Source organism: Phocoena sinus, chromosome 19 (assembly GCF_008692025.1).
Source record: "Phocoena sinus isolate mPhoSin1 chromosome 19, mPhoSin1.pri, whole genome shotgun sequence".
In the NCBI taxonomy this organism is placed as follows: Eukaryota; Metazoa; Chordata; class Mammalia; order Artiodactyla; family Phocoenidae; genus Phocoena; species Phocoena sinus.
The window spans coordinates 27,302,681-27,330,493 of NC_045781.1; positions in this window are offsets into that span (position 1 = coordinate 27,302,681).

Below are 27,813 nucleotides of genomic sequence, written 5' to 3' on the forward strand. Positions count from 1 at the left end.
GTTAAACATTACATTTGGCAGCTTCCAATGCAGGATTTCTGGGTCATCTCATCCCTTATTGGGTGAATAGGAGTATTTATTCTGGCATCTAAATGTGAGGGTCAGCCTTTGGGACACAGGAATAGCATGATTACAGGGTGGTTAGAAGCACTAGCTCTGGTGTTCAGATCCCAACTCAACGTATATAAAATAATTCAATAATTAACCTCCTAGCAAACTGTCTGGCACAGAGTAAAGACTCAATAAACATCTGTTATTATTACGGAAGATAATAAAAAGAGGAATCTAGCTGCTGGTATGGACATATTCCCCATGATATACATTCAGAAATCTCTCATCCTAGCTGAAAGGTTTTCTGGGGGTCCTTATAGGCCCTAGAGGTGAAGGAAGAGACAAAGGTTCCTTCTTCCTCAACCCTGCTGTCTGGGAAGGGGGTGGGGGTCTGAGGCCTGAGGTCCCAACCTTGGCGTCTGGGCCCACTGTCTCTCAGAAACAGCTGCTCCTCTATCCCTTGCCACTCCCAGGCCAGAAGGGTTAAGGGAGGTGGATCTGAGCAGATGACTCCTGGGACCCACAGGTCAAACATAGGCTGGGGTAGGGGAGGGCCCCAAGGAGCAGCAGCTGCTGTTTGCTGGGCTGGGTCTCCTGGGGATTATTTAAGTTTCAATGAAATTATTTTTAATTTAGTGGATCTATGTTTTATGTTTAGTTTTTCAAAAAAAGATTTTCAATCTAGCCTCAGACCTCCCTAGAGGTTGTTGATAGTAATTTAAGTACTCAATTTTTGGTCTGATAGGAGAACAATTGTTATTGGTCACAGGCTTGACCAGGGGATCCCTATGTCAACCACCAGGACACTTCCTTCTGCTTGTGTTATTATTTTGTTCTTCAAAACAAATAATATAGTTAGACATGATCTGAAGTCTTAAATCTACCAAAGAATTGTCTCCTACTCATCCCATCCTCTAGTTCATTCCTTAAAGGCAATGACTTTATTAGTTTCCAGGGTTGCTTTTTGGATCCTTCCAAAGACTTTTTTGCCCAAGCAGGCAAATATGTGAATATACATACTTGGTTTTGATTTTGTTTTCTGTTATTTCTTTTTAACAGAAAATATTTCTCAGATCCCCATGATATCTGCTATGTTTGTTTCCACATGCTAAAATACATTCTGAGTTTAGTGACGTTTTAATCGAACTAGTGTTTTATTAATAACATCTGCATTCATTTGAAAAATAGTTCCTATGGGTGTTTAAGAATACCTATACTACGTTGTATCACATAGCAGCTAAAAGGAATGAAGTAGATCTATCTGTATTAGTTCTAAAAGATCCACTAAGAAGAAATGTTTTGGAATAGCTATATTCATGCTTTGATAAAAAACTTCCCCAAAATACTCCAAATTCACTGAGTGTGTACATAAAAGCCTACAACACTCTCCAGAAAGTTACATGCCAAACTAAGGACAATAGGAAAGGGAACAAAATGGGTGAGAGTAAGGGGTGGGTGGTCAAAGGGGCCATTAGCAGAGTACACACTGCACTGGGGCAGACCATTAGGCGGCACTTCTTGCTTCATGGCTGGCATCAACCCAACTGGTCAGGTCCCGTACCAAACTGTTGTCAGGCATTTTGAATCTCACCTTTACTGTTCAAATATTTTTAGCAAATGAATTTTCTTTTGAAATTAAAAATGTATCTATAAGAAAAGATTCTATGTTCAAGGTTTATGCATTTTATCCACAAAAAGAGCTTAGTGCCTATGGCTGTGTAGTCCACAGCCTGTGATCCACTGATTTATAAACCGTAATTTTCCAAAAGTTAAACGATATTTCCTCAACACTTCCAGCTGGACTCAAAATGTATCAGGGACTCCACCTCCAGCCTGGGAATGGCCTCTCAGTGCACTGAGGTGGATTAACTCCCTATTGCTCAAATCCCAAATGCAACTTTCCTCCTCAGCCTAAGCCACTTGGATACTGAGAAATAGGGGAGGAGGGTCCCTCTAGGATCATTCCCACCTAACAGGCTGCAAAGGCAAGGACTGCTCATCAGAAATCATCTCCGACCACTTTCAGTGGTCAGTGAACTTTCCACAAAGGGCCATGTAAGTATTTTTGGCTTTGTGGGCCAGATGGTCTCCGTGGCAATCACTCAGTTCTGTCACTGCAGTACAATATGGAAATGAATGGGGGTGGCTGTGTTCCAATAAAACATTCTTCACAAAAACAGGTCTGTGGCAAGCCACGGCTTACAAACCACTGAGGCTGACAACTACCATCGCCAATACCTTATCTCTCTCTAACTCATCACTGGCCTGAGGCATCAAAACCCAATGCCGGCTATGGACCCCGAGTCCTAGATGAGACTTTATAGATCAGGAGATCTGCACATACTAAAAGGCCCCAAAGCGATTCCACTCAGCGTTGCCCAGTGACCCCAAAGATAAAGGACTCTCTGATGGTGTGTGATGTTCAATCTCCCATACTCAAGGAAATCTGGTCCTCGGAGGGCACACGTTCACCCCAGACTCCCAAGGGAGGAAGTGCACAGGAGCTTGATGAAGAAGGGACGTTTCAATTTTTGTTCTCTAATCTGTGTTTCTCTCTCTCTGCACTGAACACTTGTCTCCATAATTTAAGTAGAAGTATAGAGAACTGAAATGTAGAAGTCAATCACAAATCCTACCTGGGTTAGGCAGACTTTCCCTGATAAGACCCTATCTATTGTAAAGCTCCCATATCACACAAGAAATCTATCTTTATCTTAAGTAATAAGCATTATGCCAGTCAATCTTTCCATGGCAGGTTGACACATCATTAAACCAAGCATGAGGATTTAAAAAAAAAGGCCCCATCAAACCATCACAACTCCCATTTCTTTTATATGTAAGAATGCAATAAAGGCAACTCTTAAAATTACAGGGCGTCCCGCATTCAGCCTGACCAGTTGGGGTTATTCCAGGTTTTCTCCAAAGATGCCACCTCAAAAATGGTACTGAGGAGTTCAAGGAACAGAGGAAAAAAACATAACAGAAACAATCATTTTCAAGTTCTCCAAGAAATGGCTGAAAACTATTATTATTATTTTTGTACCCAATTAGAGGTAAGGGGAAGTGGGGAAAGATCTAAAAATTGTGATTAGCGTATTATTTTTTCCCTTTTGCTCCCAATTAAAGAGGGGTTTCTTCTTTCACTAGAGATGCACAGTTATTAAATCATGATGCCTTTCTTTAAAAAACCAATTTAGAGCAGAGGGTTCCATACTGCTGCCACCTCTGCAAGGTTGCTTATAATTGCTCCATGCAATGCTTTGACTAATTAAATCACACAAGAGATTGTTTCTTAGTAACACACCTGGTCCACGCTTTGTTGTTGGCTTTCATTAAAGCACTGTGTCTCATGCTGCCTTGTAGCATGAAAGGATATTAATCAGGTAAATGGCCATTAAAAGTCATATCAATGTTTGCTGTGCAGTGATTATTTTCTTAAATCTTGAACAAAGGAGTTTTCTTTGAAATTTCAGGGCTGGCCTCCAACCACAGGAGAGAATAGCCATATTGAAATGTATTTTTCAACCTTACCAAGAAAGAAGAAAAAAGGGAACAAAATGCAAGGTGTGGCAAGAAGTAAGATTATATTCTCTTTGTTCTACTGGGCTATTGGGGGCAAGGAGGGACAAGCTGAACACACTGAAATCAGTGTACAGCAAGTGGGGACAACAGGCAAGAAGTGCTCTCTGAAGGCCCCCCATTCCCTAGGAGAGAAAAGCTCCACTTTCGAGGCAATGCTGCTAATTAGGCTGCATTTCAGAGCTTTGGTTAGAAATAAAAACGTCCAGGGAATCAAATGCTACTTGCATACTAAACTGAAAAGGGAAAATGTTGCTAAACACCTCCTTCTGTCAACAAAGCATACTTTATGGTCTCACTGATCAGGTTTTGTATCTGGACCTGGAACGTGGTCACAGCAGTCTGATTCCCCAGTTACTCTGTCCCTCAGCCCTGGAGCAGCCTCTCCAAATCAATATGTATTTATATAACCATGCCCACTTCCAGCAGAGCAAACGTTCCATTCAGGAGAGGAAGGAGGGTGGCTGCACACACACTGGAAGGAAATGACTGGCTTGCCAAAGGCACCGACCCTGCATCTTGCAACCTTTTCTTTTTTTCTGCTGTAAATGACTATATTTTTTTCTGGATTGAGCAAGTAGCCTTGATGAGGCTGGGATAAAGCATTCTGCTTCAGAACCCAGGCTCTGGAATACAAATTCTGGGGTTTGGAATCCCAGGTCTGCAACTTCATGGCTGTGTGACTGTGAGCAAATTACTTAAACCCTCTGTGCCTTGGTTTTCTCATATACAAAATAACAGTAACAAACTCCTATAATTGTTATAAAAATGAGTATTTTATGTAATAAATAATCTGAGACATATACATGATATGTATCTTATATATGATGTCTGATACACAGTAAGTTCTCAATAAATATTAGCTATAAAGCTCTTGATAGCTGCCAAAGGCTTACAAAATATGTGCTTTTATTCAAAACTGAGAATCAAACGGAGGACTCGGTAACTAAATACTCTTCTGCAGGTCGCCTTGGTGACACTGTACCATGAGAGAGGGGCATGAGCTAGGATTGTTTCTCACCAAATCTATGGGGAAACTAAATCAAGGGACTTAGGATTCCCCCAGCAGAGTCCCCAGTGAGAGGCTTCTGCCCAAGGCCAAGTATGCCATGCCTGGGCTGCCCCTGAGGCCACTGTTCACGTTGTCCCCTGCACCAGATCACCCAGAGGAAGGAGGGGTCTGAAATCTGAAATCGAGCCAGCGCCCCGCTCTCCACGCGTGCGGCGGTGTCAGCCTAGAACAGGTGCCATTTTCTACTCTCACTGAGCCTCTGGGCTGGCTTCGTCTGACAGGGCCCGCTGACGGAGAAGGCCTCTGGGCATCTTCTCCCTCCGGCCAAAGAGAGGACTTAAAGGACACTTCCCAGAGGCGAGAATGGGTAAGTCAGCCAGGTCACCAACCAGCAATGTGACACAAGGGCCAATACAAATCAGCTCAGCAAGAAAGGGAGCGGAGGGCTGCCACAGCTGGGAAGTCCAGGGTGGATCCAACTTTGCACATGGCCCACTCCAGACGCCTGACTACTCCAGGTTTCCTTCTCTCTCCTGCTGACACATCAGCATTTCTCAGAGCTGACTCTATTTTAGGCCGGCCACACCCACGGTGACAGGACGGCAGACAGCAACTCCTACGCCTAAATGCAAGGACGCCTGTCTCAGCACTGAGAACTCGCCCTTCATTGGCTGGGATCCAGTCACGTGCCCAGCCCTGACCCAATCACTCTAGGGTAAGGCGAGTTCATATTCTTATTGGTCAAGTTGGAGTCACAGGGTACTTCTGGAGCTGTGGGTGGGGTCAAGGTTGAGAGTTACGGGCTAAGGGGTTTTGCAGAACTGAGATGCTATTTCTAGAAGCAGCGTGAATGGGTACTGGCCCAGTAAAACGGCAGATGTACACAAAAGTGGAGAAAGCAGGGGGAGGAAGTGGAGGATTGGGATGGCAGGCAGGAGGAAAGCAAGAGGGAAGGCGATCTATCCTCAGGTGACCATTTACTGGTCTACCGACTCATCTGAGGATGGTTGCTGACCACTGAACTGACATGGACACCTCTGTAAAGTCCTGCAATGGCTGCAGAAGCTGACCTGCATCTTGAAGGCTGTGGTTTTCACATACACTGCACATTACAAATCACCTAAGGAGCGTTTTAAACATCCCAGTGCCTGAACTCCACCTCCAGAGATTCTGTTTTAATTGATGGCGGGGGGGGGGGGGGGGGGGGGGGGGGGGGGCAGTGAAGCTGGGTAATTTTTTTAAAGCTTCCCCAAGTGATTCTGTTGGCATCCATGTTTGACAACCACTGTTGTCTTGGAGCATCTGCCTTCCATTCTTTGATACCTTGCTTGCAGAAGGGAGGAAAACCACCCAACTCTCAAGACTCTCATCCTGACTAACCAAACAAAATTTCCCCACTCAGGGCCAGATCCTAAGGTTAGGGGAATTTAGCCAGGAGGAGGCTGGGGGACTGCTCTGTTGGCTGATGAGAGAATAACTATGTTACGGAAAAACCCAAATGAACTTTTTGGCCAACCCAATATATTAAAGGGTGCCACACTTATCACTGGTTTGCCTTTACATTGCTCCTTCTAATACGTTTTACCTTTGATCTGAACAGACATAATGTCATCCTATCAGCTTACAATACAAATTGGCGAAAAGGCGGAACTTCTGGAAAATGTGCTCAGAGAAATTATTCTCCTGCCCACTAGCTTCATTTCTTTCCCTTTTATCCAGAGAAAGGAGAGGAAATCTTTACCGGTTACAGTGAGACCCCGTTAGAGGTTTATTATTTGTATGAGTTCTACTTTTACTAAACATAAGAAGAAAGTTGCCATTTAAGGAGCCAAGTTTCTGATGAGGGAGAGAGAAAACCCAGCAAGCCTATTAACTGTAAGCCATCTCCACTTGCTGGATTCAATACCAAGGAAAGATACGTCCACTGCAAGGTTTCTAATCTACTTTGATTCACTGTACTGCTTGTGCCTAATAGCTCTCCTGTTTTGTTTTGTTTTTAATCTGTAATTTTCTTGAACCATTTAACAGGCTCAAGAAAGGCTTAAATTCATGAAGAGTGGGTCTGTAATAGATTTGTAAGCAGGAGGTTAAGATATGTGTCTTGGGGTCATCAACAATGTGGGCATATTATATTAATCCACAATAGCCATTCCTTGATTCTGAAAGTAGAACTAGAATACTACCAGGATGCCTCCCCAGTCTACCCAATACAAAAATTTTATGTTATTTGTTAAAATTTAGAGGATTCCTTCAGATGCCACTCTCTTCCCCTGCTTGCACATGCTCAAATTTATTCTGCCATCATGAAAGTTTTATTGTATCTTTCGTTTTGTTCTTTATATCCTCTCTTGTATTTGTAAACCACAGCCATTTTACAGAACACTTTTTTTTTTTTTTCACAACACTTTTATATTTGCTATCCTATTTTGATCCTCACAGCCACTCTGGAATAATGAAATATGTTAAGGACATGAATGATGCTAGTGATTCCATTCTTTAAGGTTATGTCTTAATCAATGAGTGTACAACCCATAGCAGATTTGTGAAATGCTTTTAACATATGACCATGTGTTAATGGTCTTCCCCGATGCGTATGTAACATCTTGACATAACCCAAAAGTACAGATTTTTATTACCCAGTATTATGTGCTACAGACACTCTCAGATGGTCTTTGACCCCACCGTCGCATTAAATAGGGATCAAGTTCAAATCCACACAGGGGCCAGGGAGAAGAGCAGCTGCATGAGCAGAGCTGGGTGGGGACCATGGCAAACCAGAGAGCACAATCCACTTGTTGCCAAATCGTCCACTGTCTCAAGGGAAACTGTTAATCCAGATCTTTTTGTAATCTCCCTACTTTGCAATTATGATAACTAATCTTTTACTCTCTCTTTTAACTCTGTAGGCCAAATAGGCCATTGTTTTCTGGCTGGATTTAACCCTTGAGCTGTCAACTATGGCTCCTGCTTATCCCTCATTTTTTCTCTTTTCGTTAGCTCGGGATTGGCAATGACAACATCACTTATTCAAAACAACCAGATCACTATGTCCCAGGAGTTCCAAATGGACGTGTCAAATTATCTGTCCTTGTCCCTGAAAGCACCCTGCACCAGTTTTGATTACTGTCTCCATCTATTCCTGTTGTACTTTAAATATAATTCTGACGCCATACGTATCACACCAAATAGTCATTATTTGTGTTGCTATTTCTGCCCTACTAGACAGTGAACTCCTTAAAAGCTAAAACTGTCTTTCATCTTTCTGCCCCCAGTCCTTAGCTCACAATGGACATTCAATTATTATTTAATGGACGTAAAAAGATTTGTACCACTGCTTGTAAAAGGAACAAATTTAGTGAATTAGGGAAGTGAGTAAATACTATTATGACACTGCAAGAATTGGCGCACACGTGCACACCTCCCCTACCAGTAACATCATCGCCACAAGCAAATCCTGCAGTTTTCATCAACAATAATAATGAATGTGATTCTGGGAATAGAAGAGGAAGGCAATGAGCTGGAACTGGATGCTGCCCCAGGTGCTTGAACATTTATGTTGGGCTCTTGAAACACATGTCCTCCTACTTCTCTGGGGCTTCCACAATCGATCCCGATGCTGTCTGGTTGCCCTGGATCCCAGCCAGAGGGATATGGACAAAGGCCCCTCTTTCATGTTTCAATGTTGCCTCTCTCACTCAAAGGCCCTGTCCCTTCTCCTATCCTAGTCATTATTCACAGAAACTCAAGACCCATCTTCTTCCAGAAACTTCTCTGGCTGCTTTCACCCCAGAGAATAGCCTCCTCCTTCAACTTTTGTAATGATTATAATCTAGCCCATCCACTTCATCACTTTATCACATTCAGTCTTTTCTACTTAAATGCATAGTTGTGTCCCTAAGAAACTGAAAATATGGAAAATACTGTTTAGAAATAGTTGTTTTGATGGGAAATATAGAAATTAGGCGATAGGGAGCTTCAGATTCACAGTAACAAGTCATATTTTCTACACTAATTTTAAGAATAACAGATGCTTGTAGGTAGCTATAAAATGGGAATATCACTGAACAAACCCAGTATTCATTTGTTCTGATCAAGCAAAGGCCTTTGTCTTTTTATGTATATTCTTACCACTTTTTCTCCTTCACTCAGCAAATATTAATTGAGCTCCTACTATGTGCCAGGCACTGATCTGGGTGCAAAGGATACAGCAGTGAACAAAAGACAAGATCCCTGTTTGTACTGTCCTACATTATAGTATGACAAGTAAACAATTTCAAACAGCAGTTAGTACTGTGAGGAAAAATAGGCTGATAGGCTAGAGAATACCTGGGCATGTGAGGGAGGGAACAAACTTGGTGAGCTGATGAAACATACAAAAGGCATCATGCTGAACCACTCCAACAACATTTCATCTGGTAGCAAGTACAACAGTGTTTTGTTTTTAAGTAGAAGTTGCTAGTTCCTAGAATCTGGCTGATTGGCTAACTTCATTTTTAACATTTTAACTGAAGTATAACATATCTATAGGAAAGTGCAGAGTCGTCAGTGTGCAGCTCAATGAATTTTCTCCAAGTGAACACATCCATGTGTCCACCCAGATCAAGAAACTGAACATCACTGCCCCCGTCAGAAGTCCCCCTTGTGCCCATTTTCAGTGACTAACCCTCCTCCTTTTATTAGTTTTGCCTAGTTTTTAAAAGTGTATAAATGAAATCATAAAGTATTAACTTGTTTGTCTTTTATTGAGTGTACTACAATTTATTTCTCCATTCTACTGTTAAGTGGGCATTTGACCATTATCAGTTTTTGACTACTAAAAATACTATTATGAACATTCTTGTTCTGGCCACTTGGTGCGTGTATGTATATATTTGCGTTTACTACGTAGGTTGTGTATGTGCAGCTTTAGCAGATACTGCCCAAGTAGTTGTACTAACTTATCTTTCCAGACAAGCAGTTTATGAAAGTTCAGTCCTTCCATGTCTTCACCAACTCTTGGGTGTTTTCTATCGTCTGTACTTTAGCCATCCTGGTTAAGACTGAAGTGATATCCACTAGGGTTTCAATTCACATTTTGTTTATGACTAATAACATGTAGCTTTGTGTGTACTTATTGGCCATCTAGATATCTTCCTTTGTGAGAGGCCTAAGTCTTTTGCCCATTTTCTATTGGGTTAACCTTTTCCTTCTATGTGATCTGTAATTTCCTTATATTAGCTGAACATCTATCAGCAGATTTTTTAAACAACTTTATTGGAGTATAATTGCTTTACAGTGTTGTTAGTTTCTGCTGTATAACAAAGTGAATCGGCCATATGCGTACATATATCCCCATATCCCCTCCCTCTTGCGTCTCCCTCCCACCCTCCTTATCCCAACCCTCTAGGTGGACACAAAGCACCGAGCTGATCTCCCTGTGCCATGCAGCTGCTTCCCACTAGCTATCTATTTTACATTTGGTAGTGTATATATGTCCATGTCACTCTCTCACTTCATCCCAGCTTCCCCTTCCCCCACTTCATGTCCCCAAGTCCATTCTCTACGTCTGCGTCTTTATTCCTGTCCTGCCCCTAGATTCATCAGAACCATTTTTTATTTTTAGATTCCATATATATGTGTTAGCACACGATATTTGTTTTTCTCTTTCTGACTTACTTCACTTTGTATGACAGTCCCTAGGTCCATCCACCTCACTACAAATAGCTCAATTTCGTTTCTTTTTATGGCTGAGTAATATTCCATTGTACATATGTACCACATCTTCTTTATCCATTCATCTGTCTATGGACACCTAGGTTGCTTCCACGTCCTTGCTATTGTAAATAGTGCTGCAATGAACATTGTGGTACATGACTCTTTTTGGATTATGGTTTTCTCAGGGCATATGCCCAGTAGTGGGATTGCTATCAGCATATTTTTATATCTTAAAAATCAATTATCTCACTCTGTGGATTTTGTTTTTCACTTATATATATACATGTATCTATCCTTTTTCAAATTCTTTCTCCATTTAGGTTATTACTGAATGTTGAGCATAGTTTGTGAATTTTTTTTCGCTCCTTTGAAGTTTTTTGATCTAAAAAAATTCTTGATTTTATGTAATAAAAAGTATCTTTTTTTCTCTTAGAGTGAATGTTTTATATGCCCTCTGAAGACATCTTTGTCTACCCAAATCTCATGAAGAACTGGAACTATGGTTACATAATGATGGCCGGGAAGAATATGTTCGGTACCCAGGGATCCCCTTGAGTGCTTGTTGGTCTCCCTTTGCCAATGATACCTGTAAATACATAAGTAGAGCATGGTAACTCAGACTGCTCAGGAGCTCAGACTGCTCAGAAATAAGGATCTGTATCACACCACCGGGTAAGTCACTCAGCCCAGCAGAGGTGCTCGCTAAGGGTGAGGAGAGTCTAGAATGGCAGTAGAAGAGGGAAATGGTGAGTATCGATTACAGCTCTGAGACCAGATGCAAGTGGCAGGTGCTGCAGACTCTCCCACTAACCTTCTCCTTTCTTAAGTTTCCTTTGGGGAAAGAGACTAGTGGGAATCCTAGGGGAGTTACTTCCAGAAATTATATAAAGAAATGAATCTAAGAGGTACATGGGGTAGACTGTAGTTGATGCTGTCATCTGTCTGGCCCTGCCTCAGGGCCGAAGACACCTGATGGTTTTTCTGACCTTACAACATGTATCTACCCAACATTCCTAGTTCTCTGAGCCTTTTATTCCTGTTGTCTGGCATAGCGACTCTTTACTATAGCATTTCTGGCTTCACCAGCTTTTATGTAGGCTGTTACTATTTCCATGTCACAGGAGCCACTCTAACATTAGTGTTTGTGCTGTCTGGTAGGGTCCTTGCCAGGATGTTAAACTCTGTATCTTGACGGAGTGTTCCAAAATCAATAAACTGTGTTTTATCAAATCTTATGTTCTCCTCCTCGATCCAGCACACTCAGAATACAGTCCTAAGCATATTTCCTGGCTCCTGCTTGGACATATTGGCTACATCCTGTATCTCCTTTCAAGTCTAACCCCTTTTCTCCCTTACCAGGCCTAGCATAACCCTTCCCAAGCTATCTCGTATTTGACCCTTGTTATTTATGGGCATATTGGCCAGGAGGAAACCGGGGGCAGATCCTGGAAGAGGGGTTGGCATGTGTCTTACAAGGGAGAAATGTCTGCAACTGTCAAAGAAGGGGGAAGCAGCAATTTATTAATAGAGGTATGCACCATTTCTATAGGTTCAGAAGTTTGGGGAACCTTGAGATTCAAGGTTCTAGTCTGTTTCAATTTTATTCTTTCCTGATCTAGACCCAGGTATAATCGACATGCTGTCTTAGTTTGTTCAGGCTGCTATAACAAAATACCACAGACTGGGCAGCTCATAAACAACAAACATTTATTTCTCACAGTTCTGGAGGCTGGGGAGTCGAAAATGATCATACCAGCAGATTCAGTATCTGGTGGGAAACTGCTTCCTTTTAGAAGGTACTTTCAACCTGTGTCCTCACATAGTAAAAGGGGATAGAAAGCTCTGTGGAGCCTCTTTTATAAGGGCACTAATTATGACAGTTCCACTCTCATGACTTAATCATCTAAAGGCCCACCTCCAAATACTCTCATCTTAAGGGTTAGGTTTCAACATATGAATTTGGGGGTGGGGTGAGAACACATTCAGACCTAGCACATGCCTAGGTTTAGAGCTCTGTTGTTCATGATAAAGTCCTGGGCCTGGTCTTCAGCTTTCTCTGCTTTTAGGCTATGGGAGAGGAAGGTCTCTTTACAGGCTACCAAGGAAGCCCTCTGGATTTCCTTCTTACCTTTAAATTGCCAATTTATCACTTGCAGCCTTTTGTTACCTTTTTCCAAGGCATGAGTGAAGCTTAGCAACAGCCATCTAAGTCTACTCTCCTTTTTGTTATGGTTACAAACACGTTATATGTTATATGTTCTGAAATGCCTGCTATTGCACCAGTTGGTGAATTCCATTCTGCCAGTGTATTATCCCAGTTTGCCAACAGTAAAAACTCTAATTTAAACTGCATAGCTGCCTCATGCCAAAGGCTGTCTGTGTTCCACTTACCACTAATGATGAGTCTTCATTGCCACTCAGGCAGCAGGTAATCCAGCCTCAAAATCTCATCTTAGCATCTGCTGTCTCCAACCACTACTAGACGGTCAGTACCGTCTGTTGCAGGTCTGGTTCCCCAGAAAGCAGAATCTAAGATAGAGGCTAGCCTGCAATAGGTTTATTAGGCAGCTTTTCAAATCAACTCTCATGGAAGGAATGTAAATAAAATAGGACTGAGCAGCAGGAGAAGTTAGATTGTGATGCAGTCTCAACAAAGGCCTTGGCCAACTCCATATGGTACTCTGAAGCTAGGATGCTCAAGTTGGGATGAAGGAGCCACGACTTTATATACCCACATACCCCAGTCGACGTTATAGACCCACATAAAGCTGCCCCAGAGAAGGGGCTGTGACCTTGAGCAAGAGGACTATGTTTACCTGAGGCAACTGAAGAATGCTGGGAGTGCTGCCTGCAAAAAGCCCTCAGTTGTGAGCCTACTTTAAAATGTAACGTAACTTGCCATGTGAACAGAAGGAAAGAAAACAAGCTGACATCTTTATTTCTACTACAATCCCAATCCATTTCTTTCCCTTCCCTTACTGCACTGAACCTCTGATGTGGTGATTAATACAGCGACGCTACTAGTCAACATTTTCAAGGGAGAAAACTTCCAACATTTTGCTCTTAAATATATTTAGTGCAAGTGTTTTTAGACATACTTCTTATCAGCTATGAATTTCCCTTCTTTTCCTAGTTAAGAATTTTTTCTGGGAAACAGATGTTGAATTTAACGAAACGCATCTTCTGTATCTATTGAGATTATTCTTTTATTCCATTCATACGGCAAATTTTCGTGACTTTAAAATGTTAAACCAAACAGATTCCTTTTTACACATCTGTTGATTTTATTTGCTAGAATTTTGGACATCTATGTTTTCTAGAGATTGGTCTGCAAATTACCTTTACTGTAATGCTTTGACAGATTTTGCTATCAAGGTCATGCTGCCTTCATAAAATGAATCAGAAAGTATTCTCTCTGTTTGCATAAGACTGGTATTATTCAATTCTTTACTGTTTAGTCCAATTCACTAGTATACCCATCTGAGGCCAGAGTTTCTTTGTGGGAAGGTTTTTCTTGAGAAATTCTTTTCTTTACTAGATAGGACTATTCAGATTTTTGCTTTCTTTTTAAGTCAGTTTTGATAAGTTGTATTTTTATGAATTTAGTCATCTCATCTAAATTTTAAGAGTTTCCACTTAGATTCTCATCCTTTTATAAGCTTCCTTCTACTACCCTCTACTTATTTTTTTCTCATCTTTGCCTTGAACTACTTTTGAATTAGCAATTGCTCTGAGTGGAAAAGTGGCTTAGACTATTAGGCTCACTTCTTTTCACTTCCTTGCCCTCCAGGATCTCGAACTCTCAAATCTTCCTACCTTGGTGTCTCTCTAATGCATTCAAAAAGATATCTTTTTAAACTCTGTTCAATGTTTCTATTTGTTCTTAGCAAATGGATTGTTCTGCTCACCCATGATAGATGGAAATACTTCCATATTGTTACAATAAATATGACTAGTAAATGTAAATTGTATTCCATAATTAATCTCTCTCATATCCAGATATTGTTAGGAATATTTGTGCCAAAGGAAAACACCTGGCATTCTTATATTGCATTCTATTTTTCCTCTACTATGTAACAGTCTTATCAAAGACAAAGACAATGCATCTTTGAATAGAGGAGCAAATTTGGATCCAGGTACTGAAGCTTAATTCACACAATTTGAAAATCACTAAAATTATCATCATTTTAAGCATATTAGAGGTTCTCAATTACTACAGTGTGTTACTATCACTATTATTGTAAGCACAGTAAGACAACCCTCAGCAAAACAATGAAGAAAACTGTCCCAGTAATATAATTGGCTTAGAATGGCTTAGCTATTTACGAAATTCAACAAGCTTAGTTTAATGGACAAAGCAATCATGATGTAAAACTAAATGCTTGATTCTTTCTTACCTAAAAAACTTATGATCATCACCACTTAACCAAATCTCCTTAATCAAGAATCAGGAATGGTCTAGTTGTAGACCAGACACACACATAAAAACAGTGTGGACACAGTCATAAAACACATATGCTAAGCAAAGGAAAGTTTACGAGCTAAGGCAAAGAAATGAAAGATTATCTAATAAATTCAAAATTCAACCCAACTGTCCATCTTCTCTGCTTACATATTTTAAAGAATGGTAAATTTCTCATATTCTTCCCATATGTCTGAATATAAGCCAACCTCATTAGATGGTTTCCTGCCTTTCTGCTTTGTTGCAGGAACATGCAGTGTCACATAATTTCAAGTAGATAGTATTAGCCAAAATGGTCCATGATATTCAGAAAAAAATGAAGTCAATTGAATTAAACTTTTTAGGAACAACCTTACTTTGAGGAATTAAGATAGATTCTGGCTGCAAGTGAAAATGATAGTGGTAGGAAAACTTCAGCTGCTGGTTAGCTTGGCTACACTGCACTCTGAAATGTCTTTGTTAACATGATCTCTCTATTTAGAACTCCATTACCCTGTGTTTAAAACAAAGGCACCCCATTCAAGGCAGGGTATAATTGCAGTCTTTCAGCAAAACAGCATTTACCAAAACATGACTTTCAGAATGTGGTACAATTTATCACCCCCATGGTGCATGACACACAATTACATTTGTCACTGATTTAATTGGATATTACATGTCAGTAATGACTCATCAGCTCCAGAAGTTATGAAAGATGAATTTTTTACTACTATACTTCAGAATTTGCTCTAAAAATAAAGCTTAAAAAATTGTTTATTTTCTAGTAAGGGTAGAAGCTACATTTGGGAGAAACATTAATCCCTGTTTTAGAAAAATAACGATGTATTTCATTTATTGACAGCAAGATGATTGCCTACAGTGTTTCTCATTACCTCTAGATCACAAATGAGTAAATCACTGTCAGACAAACCAAGGTTAAAATTGAGTGTGTACATTTTAACAAGGTGCAGCAATAAATAAATAATGTAAACAATGACAACACAAAAACTCCATCACCAAGAAAGGACTGTTAATTCAGGGAATTTTTAGGATTCTGTGCTCTGATAAGCTCTGCAACCTAGTCATTGCTAAAATTAAATTAGGTTTCAGAAAATGAATATTTCATTTTTAAGATTCTGTTGCTTGGAGACCTGAGAAGAGAAGGCTAGTTTAGCCTAAGATGGGACAGATGTTATGAGGGCCAGCATTTTCTACTCCTAGAAACTGCTGGAGAATGCCTAGGAAAAATTACATAAGAGAGGCAAAACAATGATGACTGTACAAATGGCTTCATTATAAATGCCACAATAAATGCATATCATTTCTTCCAAGCTAAGAGAGTCTCTCTCCACCCTTCACCCTTATTAATAACACTTAAACTGGGAAAAATATTATTATACCATAGACCCAATCTACCTTTTAACAGACACAATTTTTAAAAGGCAAAACAAATGTAGCTTCAGTGGCAAAACAAAGGATGTTTTTCTTAACAAGGAGGCTCAACAAGTAATAGGGATATATAAGCTCATTATCTACATGTTGGATGAATCTACACTCGCCAGGCTACATTTTAATCAGCCTCATAAACATTGAATACACTTTCCTTTCACCACCATTGAAGCTAGAGCAGTTTTAAGTGATCTTCCACTTTTAGGTATGGTAGAATGCTAATTGTTTCCCAGAATCTATAGTAACAGAACCTCTTGAGCTTTACCTGGACACATGGCTACCCAGCTAAAGATTATTTTTCCCCGCCTTCCTGTTAGGTAGGTGTGACAATATGAATATGTTTTGACCAATGAGATGCAGGCAGAAGACACGTATGCAACTTGCTGATGATAATTTTTTGGAAGGAAGCTCTTGGCCTCTATTCCTTCTTTTCCCTTCCTGGGGGCTGGTGTGCAGAGGTAATGATGTGAGCCAGATTAACCAGGGGAGCTGTATTTAGGAGTATGGCAGACCAGCAAGATAGAAGTAACCTAGACCCCTGGATGATCTCATGGAACGAAGCAGCTTAACCAACCTGTATCACCTGCCCAATTCTGGGCTGTATCATGAGAGAGACGTAAGTGTCTGTCTCGTAAGTCTGTATTTGAGGAGCTCTTTTTTTACAACAATGTTGCCTATACCCTAAATCAAAGAGTAGATTTTGGTAGACATGGCCTCAAGAGATAGTTTTTCCTCCTATCATTTGTTCAACTTCATCATCATTCTAACCTACTCTTCTCATCTTCCTCTCTCAGTTCTTAATAGTAGATACAAATCAGGATGAAAGTCTAGCTCCCCAAGACTGTTTGAGCCACCTCCTTCTTTTTGGTTGCTGCCAGCCCCTACAGAATCCCCATCCAAAATTCTAACACGTGTTCCAACTGTGAAATACATCTATATATATGACCCTGCCTCCATGACCACAGTGACATCCCAAGAAATAAGCACATGACACAAGCTGGGAGAGTCAGAGTTCTTTCCTGGGATCTTCCTGGAGAATGGGCACTTTCTCTCTTGTGAAACAGAAATTCATTGATTTGTGAGGCCCTTTTGCAATGACAAAGAATAAATAGAGAATGAGGTCAATGTATAGAAAGGAAGAAGACAAACCCTAGTGCTTGTCTCCAGTTATCCCAAGCGAGGAACCTAAACTTCACAGACCATATAAGCCAAAAACAAAACAAAACAAACAAACAAAAAAACACAAAAGTTATTTTGTCCTAGGCTAGTTTGAATTGGGTTCTTCCATTAGCAAATAAAAGATCCCTGATTAATACTCTCTACAAATTAACCTCATTATTGCAACACTGACCTTGTATGCTTAAAATGGGCTTTTGGGGTTTTTGTTTTTTCCCTAGAAGCATCAAGAATCAAACTGTAAAACAGTAAGAAAACCTAACACCACACATTATCTGGTTATAGATCCATATCCTATATATAATCAAATTTCTCTCCTCAAACCATGATTGTATTCTTCCAGGTTAAACATGAGTTACTGGAATCCATAAGTGCTATCCTGATTTTGTGACTCCAAATGGTTAGTTCAAAGCAGCAGCAAGGTCATAAGAGTAAAGAATTTTTCTGTTATAATTTCTACTCAGCAGACAACATGGAGATTAACCACCTGGAAAAAAGAAATAAAAATTACAGTGCTGTACCTAAAGACATGTACACCACCATAAGAATGACTGACTTTTTCTGTACATCTGAATGTTGGAAAATGAAAAGGTTGACAAGAGGGCCATCTTGCAGGCCAGGATTGATTAAAGAAGCATTCTCAGTGTTCTATTGTACATCATTTTAAAGCAAAATGGAAGGGGGGAGAGGTGGCCACTTCTAATTTGGAGTGGGGCACTCTGGGAATCCTGCAGAGATGGGGGGACTGGTGGCGTTAACGGGAAGTGGGCTGTTTCCATATTGCCAATGCTGTGATCTGATCATGTAAGATCAGGAACTCTCTTGGAATAACTGATGAACAGTCATTCTTCCTGACAGATGGAGACTTACTTTTAAGCAAATGAAACTCCTTGCTGAGGAGGGTGCAGGAGCCATTTCTGAGGTGTGCGAGTGCATGGGCAATACACTAAATTTAACGAAGAATTTCATGTTCTTTAGCACCAGAACTACTCCCAAGAATCAAAATGGAGAATAATTCCTATGATGAATAGGGGCTGACAAGGGCCACCACATCAAAATTCTCCTCTCTTCAGCTGTCACTCATCACTGATTGACACAGCAGACAGTCCCTGTTGGTAGAGGCTCAAAGATGAACTTACTTTAAATCTAACAGCTAGTAGGAATGTGTTCTAGCGTTTTCTATGGTTGCTGGGCTCATACTAATATTCTGCACCCAGCAAAAACTGAGAAGCCTTTAAGGAAGAAAAGTAACAGTAGGTGAGTCACAGTTTTGTTATTATAATTTTTAATTGTACATTATATACATTCTTAATTATGTACATAATCTTAATTATATGTAAATTCTTCATGTTCACAGCATAACTATTTTCCTTTGCATTATATTCCTGTGAGTGTCTGCCAGCTTACAAGTCTGGGTCAATAAATAAGTTACCTTCTTCTTCAATCATGTAGTAAGTAGTTATTGTGAAAATGAACCTACAGGCCTATTAGACAGGATAGTAAATTGCAAAAGAGTGCCAGACGTTCTTTTCCAAGAGGTTAACGGTCTATTTGAAAGGAAGACAGGACTCAAAGAGTAGGATGCAATATAAAAACTTAAACGACAGCAGCCCACTTGAATGTACTTCTATGTAAGCGGAACAGACTGATATTTCTTAAATTTCAGTCATATGCATGCTAATCCAATGTGGTTTTTCTTTTGCCATATTCATGTGCTGTGGAATTATTATTATTTACTCAGTATTTTTATATAAATGAAATCATTTATTTTCTCCTTAATTAACCCCGTAGTCAAAGGAAACGTTAGACCACTACCATAAATGGAAACCTCATTTTCTAAAATTTAGTAAATATAAAAGGGAACACACTAAAAATAAAACCATGTTATAAAATTTCAACTAGATATTCTCGCCTGCTGAAAGCTGAGACCTGCTATGTATCTGTATAATCTCAGATCATTTTTCTTTTATTTAAAGTCATCATGGCACCATCAGTAGTATGTGCCCTATAATTAGGGATCTACTAGTTAGAAAGTAAATAAAAGCGAAAGGGATTCAAAAGAGGAAGTGATCTGTGGGCCAGGTGATCGTAAGGCTTTATGAAGGATGCAGCATTTGAGTGGAGCTTGAATTGACAGGGTTGTCCAACTAGTGGACCCAGGGGCAGAAATGATTTGGGCAATTTCGGAGAAGGCTTGAAACGTGGGAGTAATATAAGTGATGCTGAGTTTGCTTTCTTAATCAGCCATCATATGTGACCTAGGACTTCAATAACAGAAGACAATTAACATTTACTAATCACTTACTATGTACCAAGCACTAAGCTAGGCATTTTTGCATATGTTTCCTCTTTTGATCCTAATAACTTAAGGCAACAGCTATTATCCCCATTTTATAGATAAGGAAACCAAGGCACAGAATTAATTCAAGGTTACATAGCTTTGAAAGTAGTGGAACTGGGGATTACAATCCAGGTCCTTCTGTATGCAAAGCACTTGTTTTCTACTTCACACTGTTTCCAGTGAAATCATGAAATGAAAGCCATGGGCCACCTTGGAAATTTTTCATTAAAGGACTCTGTAGTGGGAGCTAGGAAGGCAGAGGAGGTGAGGGGAGCTTCTCCTTCACTGAGGCCCTGAGCAACGGAGACTAATAAGCACCCAGGTAGATGTGTGGGTACTCCAGCATTTCCTTCTCTTCCGGAATGTTCTAGTTTGGTCTTCAGTAACAAAAACAAGAGCTTCAACTTAGACCTCCCAGCTCTGAAACTGGAAAATATCAGCTGTGTGTATCAGCAGCATCAGTGACCAAAAGTTGACCTTGCTGAGTTAATCAGTAGAGAAACTAATCAGTTGGAAAAATGCAAATTTGTTTTCTGCACAGAGTTGGAAACTCATTACACTGAGCCCCTCCTTAAATTAAGTTCTAAGTAGTGACTCAAAATCTGGGTCAGATAAGGAACAATGTAAGGCTGTAATAAGCAGATTGGAGAGCAGTAGCACTCGGAATCCTATCACTTAAGTATTAATTTCTCCTTAGGCCCCCTAACAGTGTCTACAGAACAGAAACTGGCCAACTCAGTTTGGATTAGATTGTTTTTTTTCTAGATGTCACGTATTTATATGGATGAACGTTTCCTTATAAGACAGTTTGATTCAGAGTTTGAACAGTGCACCTGCTCCTTTACCCCAACTGTCAAACCTTAAGCTACTTTATCTCCCTAAGTAAACAGTGGATTGCTATATATATTACTGGGGCGATAAGATTCCAGAGGTGAATATTATCTCATGGGTTAACCTCATCCCTTGCTCCCTGGAACCTCTGGTCACTAAGTCTGAGAAACCACAACTGTGTGTGTGTGTGTGTGTGTGTGTGTGTGTGTGTGTGTGTGTTTTCAAAATGCCAATTATGGTTTAAAACTAATGGCTGTCACTCAGTACCCCAGTGGGACAAATCAATAATGGGGCTTCATTTCCTCCCCGCAAATGATCAAGCAACTCCAAGAAAATTGACACTGTACCTCTGCATTTTTGCTAAATTCCAGTGTGCCTTGGAAAACCCTCTGTGACTGACTCCCATGCACATCAACTTGGAAGACACCTGCCAGAAAGAGCCACTAAAGGAGAGGGCACTTTGTTAAGTCTTAATGCACAATACGTTCAGTAAGAGGCTCTCAAGTTTACCACTTCTGTCTTATGCTTAAATAATCACCAACAGAAAAAAAAAAAAAATAATAATCACCAACAGGATGGAATTGTTGAGAATTTAAAAATAAAACACCTTATGATTCAAAGAAAAGATTATTTTGACTAACATCCATTTCTTTATGCACCTACTATGTTCCTGGCATGGAACCAAATCATTTCAAAAGGTGACTGGACACAATACCTCAAAAAGCTTATGATCTAGCATGCAAGGCAGATAAATTTTTACCAAACAGTGAGACGTGCAATTATAGAAGTACCTACAAGGTGCAAGAGTAGTGTAATTTTTTTTTCTTTCTCCCTCAAAAATCTTAACGTTAACAATAATTTAGGCAAGACTCTTTAACCTGGAGAAAAGATGATGAGTAGGCTGTGGATATTAATTGCTGTCTTCAGATAGTTGAAGAGCTGCCACAGAGGAAGTAGAAGAATATTTCTCTGAGTTGCTCAGGAAAGCATATCTGGTTAAATATTTATGAGTTACATTTTAATTTGACATCAGAAAGGACTTTCTCCTAAGTAGGGTGTTCCCATAACAGGTTAGCTCCATTGAGAATCACTGAGCTACCCTACTTCTACGCTATGACTGGCCAGTCATACAGCCTTTCTCCTTACTGGGCACGTTTCCTTGTCTTTGCCATCAGCTCACTTCTTACTTGCCAGCATCCTTTATCTTTATGCCCTATGAAGAGGCAGGCCCACTAAGCCATGTAATACCTCATGACCCCACCACACCCCAGCCTAGCTAATTGGTCCTGAATGAGACACATAACCCGAGGCCAGGCTTTCATTGGCTGCCTAGCAACCAGCTGTACTTTTCTTCCTGAGAACTGAATTAAGAGTCGCAAAGATGGTGGCTGTTAAGTCCTGAATGGGTCCAGTTTGTAGACGTGACTTGTGGCACTGTGGGCTGTGTGCACATAGATACAGACAGCTCACAGAGAAGCTACCAAGAAGAGAGATATGTCATACCATGTGGCCACTCAGGGAAAGAGGCAGAACCAAGCAGCTCCTGAAACTGAGGGGAGGCTTTCGTTTGTACTCACTTCTAATTTCTGTTTCCTATGAGCCTGGCTGTGACCCTGAGTTTCCCTGTCAAATAAGCCACATTTCCTTGAACTAGCATCAGTATCTTTCTGTTCTGTGCCACTAATGATTCCCCACTAAAATATTAACAAACATGAACAAGCTTACAGTTCTCTATCAAGAATTAAGCAGCATCTATTCACACTCCTGCCTGCAACCTAAAACAAAATTATATTTTAAGTAAATGTTTATTCCTGGACTTTGTTATTACAATCATTATTATATTATTTTTATTACACATGGAGAATAGTTTGAGAGGATCCAAGAATGTTGAAATCAAAATCATTCCCCACTCCCCGCTAGAATTGTGGAATTTCTTTTCTATTCCTGCTAGCATTTTCACATTGCAGGTGAGACACTGGATACCAGACTGATTCTCCTTCCTTAACGGTCACCATGTTCTTTCTTTATTCTAAAACTGTGTGCTTTTTTCTCTAAGTATCCCAATAATTCAAAAAGAACACATGTCTATATGCATCCCTTTTCCAAGCACCTGCCTAGCATTTAGTGTGCCTTTTGATCTGAACACTCAAGAATTTCTCTGAGGGAATTTTATTCACCTGTTCTATTACCACTTCTTTAAACTTCTTCCCATCTATGTTTTCTCTTTCTATAACACACATTAGATATCTCATCTCTTACACTTATTCTGTGCTTCTTCCCTTTTTATCCATAATTTAAATTTTGCCCTCTGGCTCTGCACTTCGAAGAATGTCCTCTGCTGGTTTATCAGTTCATTATTTCACCATTCGGCGATTTGGTGTCTGTATTTTATTTTCAGTTTTGTTAAGCGTTTATTTTCTGTGAATTCTTTCTTGTCCACCAATTACTTCTTTTCTTTTTAAGCACATGACACTCAATCATAGTAAGATTAATAATTTAAACCTTTAGTTTTACTCCATTATATCTATTTCAGTAGAGAACAAGCATGGTGTAGATAGTCCAGTCCATGAAAACCCCTTTGACTCCTATGTGTAGCAATAGAGCATGAAAATAATAATAAAAGATGTGGTCAAAGACAAGATTAACATCTCCTTGGCAGAAATAGGAGACAAACACAAAGCACTGAATGAAGTAACATCAAAAGCCTACAGTGGCTAAGATGTGGTTCCCACTGAGTACATGAGTCTAAATGTAACCCATCCCAAGTGGCAGACCAGAGCAAGGCAGCAGATGCCAGAAGGGAACAAAGTATAGATCCAAGTTGAAAAGGAAAACATAAATAAACAATATACAAACAATTCCTGTCAACCTAGAATGCTGTATTTTGCTAAATTTTCATTCAAATAGAAGGCCAAAATAAATACATTTTCAGACATACAAAGACTTACAGAGTCTGACAAGAGAAGTTCTCTGTAAAAGAATTATTAGCAGACATACTGCACTGAGGTTTTAAGGTTTCAAATATATAAAGAGAGCCTCACACCCCCCAAACAGTATGCTTGTTAATAATGACTTTAGTATCATCTCTAGTCAGTTATATATGCACAAATATAAAGCTACATGTGTATATATGTACCTGTAAGTGTAAACATACATGTCTACAAATATATGTGGACATATGTGTATGTATATGGGTAATGTGTATATCAATGTATATACGTGTATCTACAGACATGTGTATATATATGTGTTATATATATATGTATGTGTATATATATGTATATGTGTGTGTATATATATATACAAAATTGTGTTTATATAAGAAATGGAAGATCTGAAGATAATTTGCTAAGATGTTCACATTGGTTAGATCTGTCTGGATGATGGTGTCAAGTAGAGTGCTCTCTGTCTTTTGTATGTTTTAAATATTCCTTATTAAATATTTTAAAATAATTTCAAAGCATAAAATCAATGAACTTGGCTTGTACATGAGCACAGATTCCAGGCATTTAAGAATAGCAGTAGCAGGCTTCCCTGGTGGCGCAGTGGTTTAGAGTCCACCTGCCGATGCAGGGGACACGGGTTCGTGCCCCAGTCCGGGAAGATCCCACATGCCATGGAGCGGCTGGGCCCGTGAGCCGTGGCCGCTGAGCCTGCGCGTCCGGAGCCTGTGCTCCACAACGGGAGAGGCCACAACAGTGAGAGGCCCGCGTACCGCAAAAAAAAAATAAAAAGAAAATAAAATAATAGCAGTAGCTGTTCTCTCACAAGCTCATTAATTAGATCATGGATGTTGAAGCTGTTTCTTAAGCTCATCAGTAATGCTGCCTACTGTGGATTGTTTAAAAAAATAATAATAAAGACAATTTTACAATCAGCCATGGATCTTTGAAAAATGTTTTCTCCCTATTTGAATTTAGCTTTACATGAGGTGTCTTTTTATTTGGGGGAAGGGACTGGGTTTGGCAGGAGGACTGTCACAAGAGAATGGTGAGAGAAGCATGTGCTGTCTCCCCTGGTGAAGGGGGACTATCTTTAACAGTCTCTTTCCTTGGATTCATAAATGGATTTCTGCCTCATCTTGCAGTAAATCTGAGACCAAAAGAATTCACAGGGCCTCCTAATGCTCGTAATACAGCATGACTGATGAAACGTGGCAGGCACAACCCAGTATCTAGTTTTCTGAAAACCACACTGAAATGAACCACCCTGGCCAGAAAGTTAAAACAATACACAGACTTGAACAACCACCAAAGTTATTTTCCTTGATTTGGTCGTATTCTCAGGCACTTTGCAATCTGGATTACAAAGCACTATCTGTGTATTTTCTAATGGCGGGTGACAGCTACTGTTTATTCCCAGAAACTCAAGTTAATGGTTTTGTTAAATCGACTTTCACCACTGCACACGTAAGTCATCCCCTGGGGATCTGTCTAAGGGTCTAAGCCAGTTTCATGTACTTCAGAATGAGTGCTCTTAAGCAAACACCAAGATAATTGGTTACCTGAATCTTGAACGTCAATTGAGGTGCTGCCTGCAAGGACACAGGAGGGTCAGAAGAAATAGGTGTAAAGTAAGGACCAACTTCATTGGCCCTCCCCTAGTATAACAATCACATCAGTAAAATGGACCAGGGACTCCAAGACAATGGGAAAGGCTAGAATTGAGAAGACTCTGGTTCCAGTCTCATTCTTTTCCCCGGTCTCTCTCAGCCTCAGATGTCCCATCTGTAACACGTGATTCCAGCTCCCTGCTTAGTGATTCTATACATGAGGATAAAATGAAATTACAGATGTGAAAATATGATGTAGATGGTAAAATACCTTGTATGTATAAGAGATTAAATTAACTTCTAGAATAGTTAGTTAAATTTTTAATCTTTCAAGCTGGTGGCTTGGACTCAGTGATAACAACAGACTGAACCACATCTGACTTCTCAGCGTCTGAGAGTGTCCTGTAAAATGAGTGCAACCATCCTAAATTGAGCACCTTCAAAAGCTGTTGTGAGAAGCACGTGAGAAAATAGATGCAAGATCACACTTCAATGTTAAAGAGATGGGATAAATATCAAGTGTGGTTATTTTTGATGAGCATTCCGACTGCCTTTCTAAACAAGCAACCTTCTGGAATATGTTGATGAAAGAGGCAGGGAAATGTCAGTTCTGAGCAGTAAGTGCCCCAAGAAGGGACTAGAGGTCTCATCATGGGGATCAGATTTGTCTCAATTATTTGGATATTTCAAGTAGCAGTTGTGATTTTTTTTTTCTTGCATTGATTCTAGCCACCTGAAAAACTGCCACTGTTCTCAGTTTCATTTTCTAGTGGGCATAGTGAAATGAAACCGTTAACCTATGCAGGAACTACATGTTTACGATTTAGGGATTCTAAAGAGTACATGTAAAGGAAACCATAGAAGCTAAATCAGGTAATTGCAAATGTCTTATTTAGGGTGAAAGCAATGTGTTTTCTTTGGCTATAGAAATTCTCCAAATACTAGTCTAAAACATCCAAAATCAATAGCTCATAGGAAAGAACACAGGTAAACCATATCAAAACCATACTACTTTAAGTGCATGAAAACAAAAAAAGAAAAGTCAAGTTTGGCAAGGATTTGATTCAGATTCAAATAAAGCCCTTGTCAGAGCAATGTAGCAGCAGGAGTACAGGTTAGGGATCACTGGTCTGGGGCAGGCACTTCACTCCCACATTTGTTTATTCTCCTGTAAAACGGAGATAATACTACAGTACCTGCTCTTTGCTGAACAAGCCTGTAGATGGGAATGTGGTTTCCAAAGTATAAACCCAGTGGAAATGCAAATTACCTTGGTTAGACCAATATACAATTCAAAGAGTTGGTTCTTCCACTCTGTGCTGGCCATCAAGGTAATGAGATTGTCATAGGCAAAAGCAAAATTTAATGTCATCCACCTCCCCAAGACAATATGTATTGGCAATATTGTGTATGCTCTAACATAGCGTTCTGAACCAGGTGCCCACAGTCTCTGGGAAGATGTGTGGATTCACTTCAAGTGGGTCTCTGTCTTCCCTCAAGTTTTATCATATATGTGTGTTTACTTATATGTATATATAGTAAATGTGTTTGTGCACGTACACAAAGAGGGCATATATTTCATCAAATTACCAGAGGGATTCATGTCCTAACCTATTCCTCTTAGTGAGAGGCGCTACCTCCTTTCCGTAGTTATCCATCACCTACATAATCTGTATCTTATTGTAACTGTTCCCACTTTTAAATGGAAGGAAGGCCTGCAGTATATTTAAACTGAACAGTCTTATCTCAGACAATATATCCCCTAAAGGTGTTTATTCCTACAAAAGTTGCTATTTCTTTCAGTTCCTATTCTGTTTACTCTCATCCTCTGGCAGGCACTGAAATACTAATATTTTGATAAAGGTTGGGAGGGTGATTCTGATGGCCAAGGTCCAGAGTTAGCAACCAGGAGGCTTTACTGTTTTGATAAATCTTGAGCCATTCTCTGACAGAAAAACAATCATAATATGTTGAGTAGGAAAAGTAGCACGCTACACATTTGAAAGCCGTTGCAGCCTTGTTACAGACTGGCCGGTGGACAATTCCGTTCTCTTCACTGACTTACTACCTAGTTGGTTGAGAGTTGCCTGATAAAATTCAGCGCATTACAACCCTCCTAGCGATGGCAACAGGTCCTCCACCATTCTGCTGCTGGATCAACAAGCAGTCATCTCTAGCTTTAGTAGAGGACTCTACCCCATCATAAACAAGCCCAACCAAATAAGATGAAGTGCTGCATTTTGGCTCATGGATTCTCAATTCAGTTTTAATAAAGTTCATTTTCTCCCAGTGCCACATAAATGATATCTAAGTTTCCTTTAGTTCTTAAAATTCTAGGATTGCCAGTCAGTAAATGACACATTTTTTGTAAACCAAGGCTGATTGCCATGGAAGCAGCTGAGCCAAAATCACTAGACTGAGAACTTGAAATTTAATGATACTGAAGATCTAACCAACAAGAGTGAGGACTCTTGTTCTTGATCGCGATAATCAAAATGGACCTTGCCAAGGAGTCTTAAGGTGGAAAAGGCTGAATAAAATGTTATTGTCTAGTACTTTTTTGTGTGTGGTGGGAAAGGGGTATTATATGCAAAATCTTCAACTTTTTCTAAACAGTATATAAATGCTCTCAAAACTTTACCCCTTAGTGCAGTGAAATATTTTAATGATTTTACAGTGTTTTTATG